This window comes from Quercus robur, chromosome 7 (assembly GCF_932294415.1).
Source record: "Quercus robur chromosome 7, dhQueRobu3.1, whole genome shotgun sequence".
NCBI classification, from domain to species: domain Eukaryota; kingdom Viridiplantae; phylum Streptophyta; class Magnoliopsida; order Fagales; family Fagaceae; genus Quercus; species Quercus robur.
Window position 1 is genome coordinate 32253418 of NC_065540.1, and position 12804 is coordinate 32266221.

Here is a 12804-nt window from a genome sequence, read left to right on the forward strand (position 1 = left end):
TACACTAAAAACCCACAAGCTCGTGAGCAACACATGCATAGAGGCCTCCACTACAACAAAATGTATTTTTGGTGACAAAATGTCTTGTCACCAAAAGTCCTATATTTCGTTGCCTATGATTTTTGGCGACAAAATATTTTTTTTTGGCAACGAGATTGGTTTCGTCGCATATATTGCATCGCCAAAAGTCCTAGTGACAAAAAATTTCATCGCCAAAAGTTCTGAACATATATATATATATATATATATATATTTTAACTTTTGGCGATGAAACCATTTCATCACTGAATGTTTTCCTCGCTAAATACACGATTCAAGATGAAATAGGTTCGTCGCCAAATGTGTTTTTTTTTTTTTTTAATTTATTATTATTATTAAATCATATTTAGCGACGAAATATTTCATCGCCAAAAACATTTTTTTTTTTCCCAATTTGTCCATGTTTGAGAATGAAATATTTCGTTGCCGAAACCAAACTTTTTTTTTTTTTTTTAATTTGCCTATATTTGGCAATGAAATATTTCATCTCCTAAACCAAAATTTTTTTTTTTGCCAATTTAGGCGGCAAATAATTTCGTCACCAAATGTTATTATTCCATTGTATGCAAACTATTAGTGACAAAAAAAATTTTGTTGCCAAAGATTTATTATTTTAGTCTAATTTTATATTTTTATTTATTTCCTTTGATATTAACCTGTCATTATATTATTAAAACCTCACATTTGAACAACACATTTATAAGTAAACAATCCATACAATCCAAAAGTAAATAAAACAAGTATTAGATTCAATCCATCCGTACAAATACAAGTTGTTTCCAACATGTACAACAACACAAGACGTTTTATAACAATACAAAAGCATTAATGTAATATAACTAGGGTCAAAGAAGATGTCTTCAAATGTCTACAAGTAGTGCCAAAAGAAAATGCCCTAAAAGCCACCAATACGAAATCTACACATAGTTAAAAATAAAACTACATTAAAATCGTAAAGCAAAAACATTAACTATGTTATAAAAAACATTTCTAACAACGCATTAAAACTAGTCATTGTAGACACTTGATTTTGCACCCATAATTTAATCAAGGAAGATGACTAGAGTAACCATTTATGTACCCAAAAAAAATCATAGTTGCATTAAATGCATTAATTCATTCATTACATATCATAAAAATGATCTTGAGATTCTAATGGTCGCGACGGTATGTCCGATTCCCAAATCAAATCGTCGAATTGAAAGATATCATGAGATCAAGTTTTCACGATTTGCATGCATTGTATGAGGTGAAGCCAATCATGTGTGATTAATTGAAATTAATTTTGATTGGTTAATGATTAAAATTAATTAAATAAATTTATGTGATTGGTGGAGTATTTTTCTTAAAGTGAGATTTGTTGCAAGGAATTAAAACAAATAAGCTGATAATATTTAAAGACGGTAGATAATTAGGCTTTTAGGATAATTACATTCAAAATAATTATTTTAAAATTCCTAATTATCACTTTGGAATGAGGTTTATCATGAAAATAACTCTTAAATTCGTCCAAATACAGCTTTAGAGTTGGAAAACACTTCAAAAACGTGCTAATCAAGTAGCAGATTTCAAATTTACATTCCAAGGCACTTTTGGCATAGTAGAACTCAAAATTCGAACTAGGCTATTTCTGGAAAGGTTGTAGAGAATCGAATTTCCCATCAGCTTTCAAAATTTCAGATTAATGATAATTTTGAGTAAAACGATATGGTCAAAATACTAAAGCTTGTTCTGATCTGAAAAATCAACTTACTCTTATCCAAATCTCCTTTTGTTTTAGGATTTTCCCCATACTTTTTTTGCTTATTTTTTCAGCATTCCAACCTCTATAAATAGGGGATGCCTCTCAAAATTCAGCACACTTTCTAACCTCCCCTCTTTCTGGCTCTTCTCTTTTGACTTTTCAATTCCCCTTACGTTAAAGACGTTTTGGAGGCTTTTGCTTTAGGAACTTTTTTTTTGTAAGCAAAGTATTTTAGGCTTCAAAGAGGTAAAAAAATTTCTTTGAATCCTAAAATATTCTTTCATTAGAAGAGCACGCTCATGCAAGAGGTGTTATGTTTTTCTTCTTTCATTAATGTTGTTTATTGTTTGATGCATGAATATGTTTAGCATGTCATTATTATGTTCTGTTCTTGATATGGTTACCATGCTTAAATATTTTGCTAGAATTTTCTTTAACATGTGCTTAGGTGATTGTCTATTGTAATTCTTTTTCTTAAATTTCAAAATCTGCAATGACTAACAAAATTCTTTTATGAAAAAACAAAAACTGATCTGTATTTTTAGATCTAATTCTCTCTGTATTTTTAGATCTGATTTTTTAACAAAAAACTGATATGTATTTTTCAGATCTAATTTTTTTTTAGTGCAAAATTGATCTGTATTTTTCATATTTGATTTTTTTTACACAAAAACTGATATGTATTTTCATTAAATACAGATCTGACTTTTTTTAACACAAAAAACTGATCTATATTTTCATTAAATACAGATATGATTTTTATGAAAACACAAAAATTGCTCTGTATTTTGATTAAATAAAGATCTGGTTTTTTTTAGAAAAAGTTTTCTTTGTTACAAAATTGCAGATTTTGAAATTTAAAAGAAAGGATTGAAAGTTAGGTTGAAGGTTTTTTTTTTTTTTTTTTTTTTTTTTTTTTTTTTTTTTTTTTTTAATATGTGATGCATGCATAATAAATTTATCCTCTTCCAAAAAGTCTTTTTTATTTTTATTTTTATTTTTTTGTTTCCAAAAGCATATCTAATTTTTCTTTTACAAACCTAAAATTATTTTTTTACTTTTCAAAAAAGATCTAATTCTTTTTAACAAAATCTCATTATTTCTTTTACATAAAAACAGATTTGATTTTTCTTAATAAAATCACCTTTTTAACTTTACACAAAAAAGAAAAAAATCTGATTCTTTTTAACAAAATCTTATTCTTTCTTTTACATAAAAAACAGATATGAGTATTCTTTTTTTAAAAAAGGACATCATTCATAAGGCAAATTTATTTAAGTTAATTTTTGTCAAGTGTTTGTTATGTGTGTTCAACATATCATTCAACATCATGCAAAAAAGGGTATATTGGTCATTAGAGTCTAGAAGACCAAACTCTATCTCGGTGGAATGGGTGCCTAACACCTTTCCATTCTGTAACCTAGCTCCCGAGCTTAGGGTTTTTGGATAGGTAGATTAGTGTTTTTTCTATTTAATTTTGGTAGATTGTAACTAAGACTAAAGCTTTGTATTCTTTTGCATAGATTGTAACTAGGACCCAAAGCCTTGTAAGGTTTAATTTACCAAAATTGTACTTGGCTTTATTCAATCAATGACATTTGAAATATTTTGATCATGTAATTTGTATTTATTTTTTTTCTTATTTTTTTTATAAAAAAATAAGTGGCAACTCCACACCACTTACCCAAAAAGAGAGGTGTCCTTAAAAGCACCCAAATCTCTTTTTTGAGAGCACCCCAATTATGCGGTCTCTCACAGTCATACCAATGAATTAAAGTCAAAACTCCTAACTAATAAGTTGCAAAAAGCAAATATACATTTTCAAGTGTAATATAATACAAATATTTTCTAACAATGTATTAAAAGTAGTCACACCATGTAATGCACAATTGTTAAAATAAAATACTGACCAATAAGTCTTTTAGCTTGAAGAGGAGCTACCCCCATAGTTCAGAGTAACATCATAACCCTTGCTCCTCAAAAAGTTTAGGATATTATTTTGCACCTCTTCTTGCTATGTCCCAAAGCATTGTAGAGTTCAAGAGCAGATCTTGTTTTGTCTTCATCACAAGCATTATCTTTGGCGAGATCTTAACAACCTTGATGTTAGGCGCGGTTATTCCCCAACTTATGGACCATTCCATGGCCACCATATGGTGAGATTCCCATGAGTCTAATATCAATAGAATCAGTGGTTGAATTTTACAATTGGGTAACTACTGTTGTTGGTATTTTCATTTTGATTGTAGTGGTTTTATGATTTGGGTTCTCTATGTGGAAGTTGAGAAAGTTGAGTTGATTTTGATATTTGGCTATTTTCTAGGTTGTGAATACTGGATTGTGGTTGTTTTAGTTGCAGTCGGTAGCGGTGGAATATGGGATTAGAAATGTAAATATTGAAAAATGATAATATTTAATTGTAAAATTGTAGTGAGCCTAACGTATGATTATAAAAAAAAAAAAATAGATAGCTAAATTAGAAAAGGTAATGTTTTTTGGGTTAGTGTAGCAAAAAATTTGTGGAGATTGATGTGAATACTCTTAGCCCAATAAAATGACAAGTCTATGATTTTTTTCCCATTCTTTCTTTCTCTTACAAAATTTTTGTATTACAAATTTGATACTTCACTTTCATATTTGTAAATTTCTTTCATATACTATATATGAATAAGGTATTATAAATGACAATATAATAATTTATTTTTGTTATTATTTTGATACTTCACTTTCATATTTGTGATTTGCTTCAAAAAACTAGATGTCACCCAAAAAAATTAAAAGTTGCACACAAAAAAAAAAAAAAAAAAAAAATTCTAGTGTTATTTTGAAGGTTTTAAGTGCTTGTAATTATGTGTACTAGTATATAACCTATGCCTTGTGTTTACACACAGACATGGTGAATTGTAGCGATTCTATTGATGTTAGCTTAGGTTATTAAACAAATAAGACATTTGGAGATACAAAAATGGTTTTTCCTTGTGATTTTCATGGTATTGGCTACGCTAAGTTTCTCATTACACTGCTATTATATATATAGCTTTGAAAATTACTATTGGATACTACATATACAATATCAATTCATAGTCATTGTTCGTAAAATTTTACTAAATAAAACACAAAATTTAAAAAAAAAAAATTGGTCCAAAATTATCTCCTAAATTAACTAGGGATATGTGCATATGATTGTTCATCTCAGAGAAAAGATAACAACAAAAAGCTAAACAATTTAATTTGTACAAAAAATTAACAAAAGCATATATATATATATATATATATATAGTAATGGACCATACATAGTCATAGTATATTACATAAATGACTTATAAATTTGAATTATTTTTAGTTACAAAAAAAATTGCTCATACTTATAAAAAAAATGGCTCATACTATAAATCATTCAAAGTTTCAAACTCTCTTTTCCTCTAATTTTATATATAGAATTAAATTATATAATTAGGTTTTTTATGGTTTATTCATATTGAACTTCTTATTTTTTACATTGAGTTAACACACTTGGCAAAAAAATTAAAAAAAAAAATTAGATTAATCGGGGCACGTGGAAAATTAAATTCTAATTGAAATCCAATTTTTACACTGAATTAACTCACTTGGCATAAAAATTTAAAAACTTAGATTAGATAGGACATATGGTGCAAAATGACACTCTAATTGAAATTCAATTTGAAATTTAATTGGATTTTCTCTTAGTTTTGGTTTTTCTTATATATGTAGATGAATGAGTAATTTGGTAAATTAGTATTGATGAAGTGCAAATCGTCAGTCTTGTAAGTTCGTCCCGATGGAGCTGGATCCTCGTCACTGTCTCTGCAAATGTGGAACAATGGCTCCCTTAAGATGGTCATCGGTGTGGTGCCTGCCACCACGCCTCTGATGCCAAAGTCAGTATATAGAAGTTTTTAGAGAAAAATAAGAGAGGACTGAATATCAAAGTATCTATGAATACTTTTAGGTAAGTCTATGTACCTGGTTTGTCTCTAATCGGAGTGTATATATACAACTTCATGGTTCCTAGCCATTGGGAGCCTTAATTGTGGCTTTAGTGCCCTTTATGTAACGCCTTAGGGCTCATGAATATGGGTTTTGATGAGGTTCCAACAGTCTGCCAACTGTTTGGTAACTATCCAAGGTATTGAATGTTCTTATTAATGGCTCTCTTGTGTTCGTCCGTGTCTTGACAAGGTGGACGAGTACATTTGATGAGATCGTCCAAGGAAGTTGAATTCGTCAGTCCCATCAACTGCCCCCGGGTTCTGTGGTCGTTGTGGCGTGTCATGACAACCATCAGAAGATGAAAGGTTTTCTGACTAGACATGGCTCTTGGGATTTCACTCTGTTAGGTTCTAAATGTTTAGAACAATTGGCAAATCGTGAACACAAACTTGTCTAGATATAGATCTTAGAGTCTATAGGTATTATTAGACAATGCTCAAGATGATTCAAGTCAAGATTCAAGAACATACAAGCTACAGGAAGAAGATTTCATAATCTGTCTGGTTCGATCGATCAAAAGACAGGCTCGATCGATCGAAATTCATATCTGTAGAATTTTAATTAAGCCCAAACAGCAGTTCAAGCCCATTAAGGATTAGGGTTTCTAATCTACTTCTCCCAGTATATAAAGGAAACTCTAAGCACATTTTTACGTGGCTTTTCAGAGAGAAAAGAGTGTGCCTCTTTTGTATTTAGGGTTTTGTTCCTAAAAAGCTCTCTTATGTCTTCTACCGGTGCTATTCCTTGAAGAATCTCAAGATTTGGTATTGTAGAAGTTGCTGCCTTCTCTTGTCATTAAAGGTGTTGATGATCTAAACTTTCAAGGGTGGTCTTGGAGTCACAAACAGGAGAGTTTATGTTGCTAAACCTTTGAGTGGGATCTCAAAGTCGCAAACGAGTGTTGTAAGGTTGAATTTATTCAACCATCTAATTGGCTTTATTCCGTGCCAAATTTGCTTGTAATTCAGCATTTAGTAACCCTGTATTTAGGTGGGATTGTTGTAAGGGTAGTGAGTGAGATAGTGTGAAGATTGCTCAAGAGTGTGCAAGAAAACAGAGAGTCGCGGCTGGGACTCGCGGCTGGACTCGCGGCTTCAACCCGCCAGAATCTGCACACGTGCCAAGCATGCTGGAAGATGAACAGTCATGCTAGCTGGAGCACTACAGGACAAAACAGGACAACTGGCCATACGGTTAACTCGCGACTGGAACTCGCGACTTAGTCAAGCCGCGAGGTCAAGCCGCGAGCCACCCCTGTTTTGGAAAAACCTGACGTTTCGCATTCCACTCCTCTTTAGTATAAATACCCTTTTAACCCACGATTGAAAGAGAGCTTCCAGAGAGAATTTTGAGAGAGAAACCCTAAAGAAAAACCAGATTGTTTTACCCACAATCTCTACCTTAGAGTCTCATCAAAATCCCTCACTCTCTTCCTCTCCATTGTCAAATCCTTGAGAGGCCTTTATACCAAACCTGGTTCTCACCATTATCACCTCTGTGAGACAGACGTTTGGAGTTCTGGGAAGCAGTTAGGAAGGAGCCAATATTCATTGGTTGATGCTACGGTGTAGTAGCGGAATCCGGAAAGCTAGAAAAGAAAAAGGTTCGGCGCAACCTCGTTGGAGCAAGAAGCTTGAAGGGCTTAGGTGCATTGGGTAGATTAGGCTTGGAGGGTCTATTGCTGTCCTTGTATCCCAACTGTATTTTCTAGTGGATTGATTACCGCTTGGAGGGCGGCGGAGAGGTTTTTCGCCGAGGTCTTCGGTTTCCTCTTCGATAACATATCTGGTGTTATCGCTGTGTTTGCAACTTCCTTCCTCTCTATCTCTGCCTTTACATTATCTGCTGTGGTTTATTTTGTTGTGGCTTAGATAGTTGTTTAATCAATACCATGTTATAGCATATGTTAAGTTTCCGCACACTATTGTTTAACATATTGCGTGTGTTGATTAAATTGGTTTTTGGGGGTCTAAACGTTCAAAAGTGTTTTTGTACACGTTTTTGAACTTTCAATTGGTATCAGAGCAGGTACACATCTGTTTGGTTTTATTACCATTGTGTGATCCTTGACTCCCTTTCTTTTTGAGATGGATAGGTCTCAATCCCTTAATGCACCTCCATATTTTGATGGAAGTAACTATGCATTTTGGAAGGTTCGTATGAGAGCCTTTTTATGCTCTATTGATGAATCCGTGTGGGATGCTGTTGAGATAGGTTGGACCAAACCTGAAGCAGCCAAATCCACATGGGATAAGGCAGCTCTTACTGCATCTAATGCTAACAGTAAAGCACTAAATGCTATTTTCTGTGGTGTGTCTCCAGATGAATTTCACAGGATTTCTCACATTACTATTGCAAAAGATGCATGGGAGATTCTGGAAACAACTTATGAAGGCACGAAGAAGGTGAAAGATACCAAGTTACAAATGCTGACCACTCGGTTTGAGGAGCTCAAGATGAGTGAGGATGAGTCTTTCGACTCATTCTATGGGAAGTTAAATGAAGTGGTTGTCAGCAAGTTTAACTTGGGGGAGAAGATGGAGGATTCTAAGATTGTAAGGAAGATCCTTCGATCATTGCCGGAAAGCTTCCGTGCCAAAGTGACAGTCATTGAAGAGAGCAAGGATCTTGACGACATCAAGGTGCAGGAGCTGGTTGGTTCTTTACAGACCTATGAAATGTCGCTGCCAAATCAACGGAAGGGTAAATCCATTGCTCTAAAGACCGTTAATGAGAAGGTGGAAGATCAAGGCTCGTCAGGAGAAGATATGGTTGACAAGGATGTAGCCTATCTTGTTAAAAATTTCAAGAAGTTTTTGAAATTCAAAAACAATGGAAAATTTGATGATAAGAGAAATTTCCAAAATTCTGGAAGGGAGAAGAGGGATTTCAAGAGGAAAGATGGAAAAGAATCCCAATCCACACAAGGTGTTACTTGTTTTGAATGCAACGGGCATGGACACTTCAAGAGGGAATGTCCTAACTATTTGAAATCAAAAGGCAAGGTGTACGCCACGACTTTGAGTGATTCAGATTCGTCCGACTCAGAATCTGAGGAGAGCTGTGATGGAGAAGGGACCTATTCAGCTTTCATGACTATTGCTCATGTTGAGTCTTCGGATGAATTGAATTTGCTTGTTCAAGACCTTGGAGAACATAGTGAGGATGACTCACTAGGAATTGTTGAAGAATCAGAAGCTGAAGAAGAAGAAAGCACAGCTACTCTTCAAGAAAATTACAATTCACTGTTGGAGAAATCTGGCGAATACACAAGGGTGGCCAAGGCTGCAGTGAGAAAGATGAAGAAGGCTGAGGAGGACTACAAAAGTCTCCTAATCCGGTATAGGGAGGCCAAATGCGAGATTGAAACCCTTAATGGTGAGCTGTCCGAAGCCTACACTAAAGTGAGATTCCTTGAGAATGAGGTTGTTCAAGCAAATGCAAAAATAGAGAGGGTCACCACCAAGAAGCTTGATGATGTTATATCATCTCAAAAGAGCTTCTCAGACAAATCCGGACTGGGATATACCGGAGGAAGTAGCTCAACTGGAAATGTCACTAAAGAAGTGAAGTTTGTGAAGTCCAAAGATCCAGTTGTAGCTGACTCTACTAGTGTGAACCTCGAGGTGGAGGAGAAGAAGAATGTGGTGGACCAACGGATGCTGAATCATCATAATCAGTATGTGGGCAGGTCTGAGTCTCGTGCCAAGTCACGTCCTCGACCACAAAGAGGTCCTAGAGGAATGTATGTGTGCCATTACTGTGGACTTCAAGGGCACACTCGACCAAATTGCCAAAAGCTGAGAGCAAAGAACAGTGCTACTCCTCAAAGGTCAGGAGGACCAAGAGTTGATAGGAGAACGTGGGCAGGGGATCAACCTAGAGAGCAAAACGGAGATCCCGGAATGATGAACGTGATGAAGATGATTGGTGCATTCACCAACTGCTTGGAAAGCTTCTCACGAAGGTTTGAAAGCCCTAACTCCCGTACCCAATCCTCTAAGGAAATCACCCCAAACGCAAGTGTCGTGTGGGTGAAAAGGGGTACTCATGCATAAGCATTACAACATGTCCATGCATTAATACTTCCTATGCTTTGTGACTATGTTTGTTTGGTATGCTTGTTGTTTTTGATTTTGGTTGTTTGTTTGTGAATATCTCTTAATTGTGTTTTATCATTCTTTTTGTTTCTTGAGTCAAAAATCCAAAAATCACATAAAGAATTTGAAAATCAAAACACTTGATTGACTTTGTTGAGTTTTTGTCTTAAAACTCGTTTTGCCTTGTACCTTTGTGCTAATGGCTTTGTGCATTGTCGAGCATTGCTTGTTTTCATGCACTCATATCACTTTGGGAAAAATCTTGAAATCTATGTGATTGTTGTAAATAGATCTTCAAACTTGTCATGAATGATTAGTGAATGGTTATGTTGATCTTGAAACATGCATAGACTTGTGTCTATATCTCTTCCCACTTTTTATTTTTTTTTGCTAAAAAGAGCTCACTAAATGTAAATCTCCAAATGAAAAGAGATATTGAGCTGCAAAAGTCTGTCGCACATTCTAGTATTTGACTAGGAAAAAGGGTAAGCGACTTTATATTAAAAGTGAAACTTCTTTCAAAAAGGCCAAAGGCCTATTCTTCAAAGAAAAATGTTATATATCCCTCTCACAATGAGAGATGATTGCCTCAAAAGATCAAATGTTGTGGCTGAAAGTGGAGTCAAATGAAAGACTCCTAGTTATGTTATCAAGTTGTGTGGGAAGTCATATATTCATATTTCTATAATTGAGATTGGTCACATGATCTAGTGCTAACTGTGTATGCCTTGGTTGAATTGATCATTGAAGCTTCACATTAGACAAAGGACTATTTCATTGTTGATATCCACACACAACACACAAGTTTATGTTTGATAAATGTCATATTCATTTGTGTGATTGTACTTGATGAAATGTGTTTTCACATGCTCAATCTTTGTAAATTCAAGCACAAAACGATTTTTGAGTGTTTTAGGTGGTTTTGGAAAGTATTTTGTTGAAAAATCTGAAAATTTCAAAAATCCAGTTTTTGCCCTGTTTTGGCGGCTCAGTCGCGAGTATGTCAAGTCGCGAGCCTCAGTCGCATCTTCGCTGGTCAGTTTTGGCGACTTGTTCGCGAGTGGAAGGTCCAATCGCGAGTTTCACTCAGAGATTTTCGCGGCTCAGCTCGCGACTCACTCGCGGGTAGACCTTCCAGTCGCGAAAAACACTTAGAAAAATTTTTTAAAATTTTCTTCTTGAGTGTTTTGGCGGCTTGAGCTGGCGACTGTGTGGCGACTTGAACCAGTCGCGAAAATCGCGTGTTTTGCAGAAACAGGAGCAGTTTTTAAACTTTTTCAGTTTTTCCCTCGAATTTTTGTGACTGTTCATCTTCTCTCTAAACACTCTCCCTCCCAAACACTCCGTGCTCCCTTTTCCAATCTCTAGTGTTGCATCCTTACAGCCCAAAATCGTCGAATTCCAGGTATGGGTTTTCTGATTTTCACTCTTTTCTACTTGATTTTGTGCTTTTACCCTTGATTTTTCGCATTTGATTGTGTTTTTTGAAATGGGTTTGTGGTTCGGTCTCTGCTTTTTGTTCTTGCTTAGCTTGTGGATTCTGTTGTTATAGGTTGTGTTAATGATAGTCTTTGTCCTATTGCTCTTGTGCTTAGCTAAGTATTCTTTTCATTTCATTCTGAACTTTGAGCTGTTGAGATGTTACTATTGGTTCTGTTGAAATTGTGTGTTTTCCTTTGCAAGATGTGCATGTCCTAGTTTGATAATCTGTGGGAAGACTCTGTTAGGTTCAATATATTGTTTGTTTGTCATATCATTTTTTTTTTTAAATCTGCCTCAATGTCCTTCATCTGCCTTCAGGATAGCTTCACCATGTTGTTCATGTGTTTCCTATCCTAGGCTTGGGTTATCCATATGTTTGAACTAAATTGCTTGCTGTTTAAGTGGTTGAAGTTCACTTGTTTGATTGATATCTCTCTCTGTTAACTACATGGTACTGACTGGTTATGCGCATATATTGTTATATGTTGTTGTGGCCTTTTCTGATTGTTCACAGATGGCTCCTTCACCTCAGAAGAAGAAATCTACTGCGAAGAAGGCTGACAAAAGACTTAAGATGGATCCTAGATTGTTTAGGTCAGTTCACCATTTTGAGAGATACAAGGATAACTTCTTGAATGCAGGAATCATTCAAGAGAGATTTGTGGATTTGGACGATCTAAGGCAAACTTTTATTCCCAGTTGTTTTGAAGGAAGAGGATGGGACAAACTTTTGAGTGATTTCCCTTTGGTGTGTGAACCTCTGATTAGAGAATTTTATTCAAATGCTGTGATAAAGGAGAATGAGTTAAATTGCTGGGTTAGAGGGAAAGAATTCATCTTGGATGCACATGTCATAGATGATGTACTAGGGCTTGAGGGTTTGGATGATGAGGAGTTTATAAATTTCAAGGATAGGAGTGTCTCTATTGAAACAGTTCAACAGAGGATAGGTGGGCAGAGAGAAGGGAAGTGTTTGAATACCACTGCCTTTCCAGTGGACATGAGGGTTCTCACCATAATCATGATGTTTAACCTTTATCCTATTAAGAAGTTGACCACAATCAATTGTGCTAGAGCAATTTTTCTGATGGATCTCAAAGAGAAGAACTTCATAGATATAAGTTCCCACATCTTTGACATCATTGTGGATGAGACAAGAACAACATCTAGACCAAAACTGATCTTTCCTAGTCTCCTAATGAGGATTTTTCGAAGGAAGGGTGTTCAAATTCCTCAAGACATCAGTCACATGTCTACACCCTCTGCAATCAACAAACTTACCTGCAAAAGGATCAGTGTTAGGCTTCCAGGAGAAGAAGATGAAGGTGATGAAGGAGAGGAAGTCCCAATGGAGACTGATGCAGAAGCAGCAGGGCATGCATCCACCTCAACACCAAGGAGGAGTGGCAAGAGGTCCAGAGCTTCAAC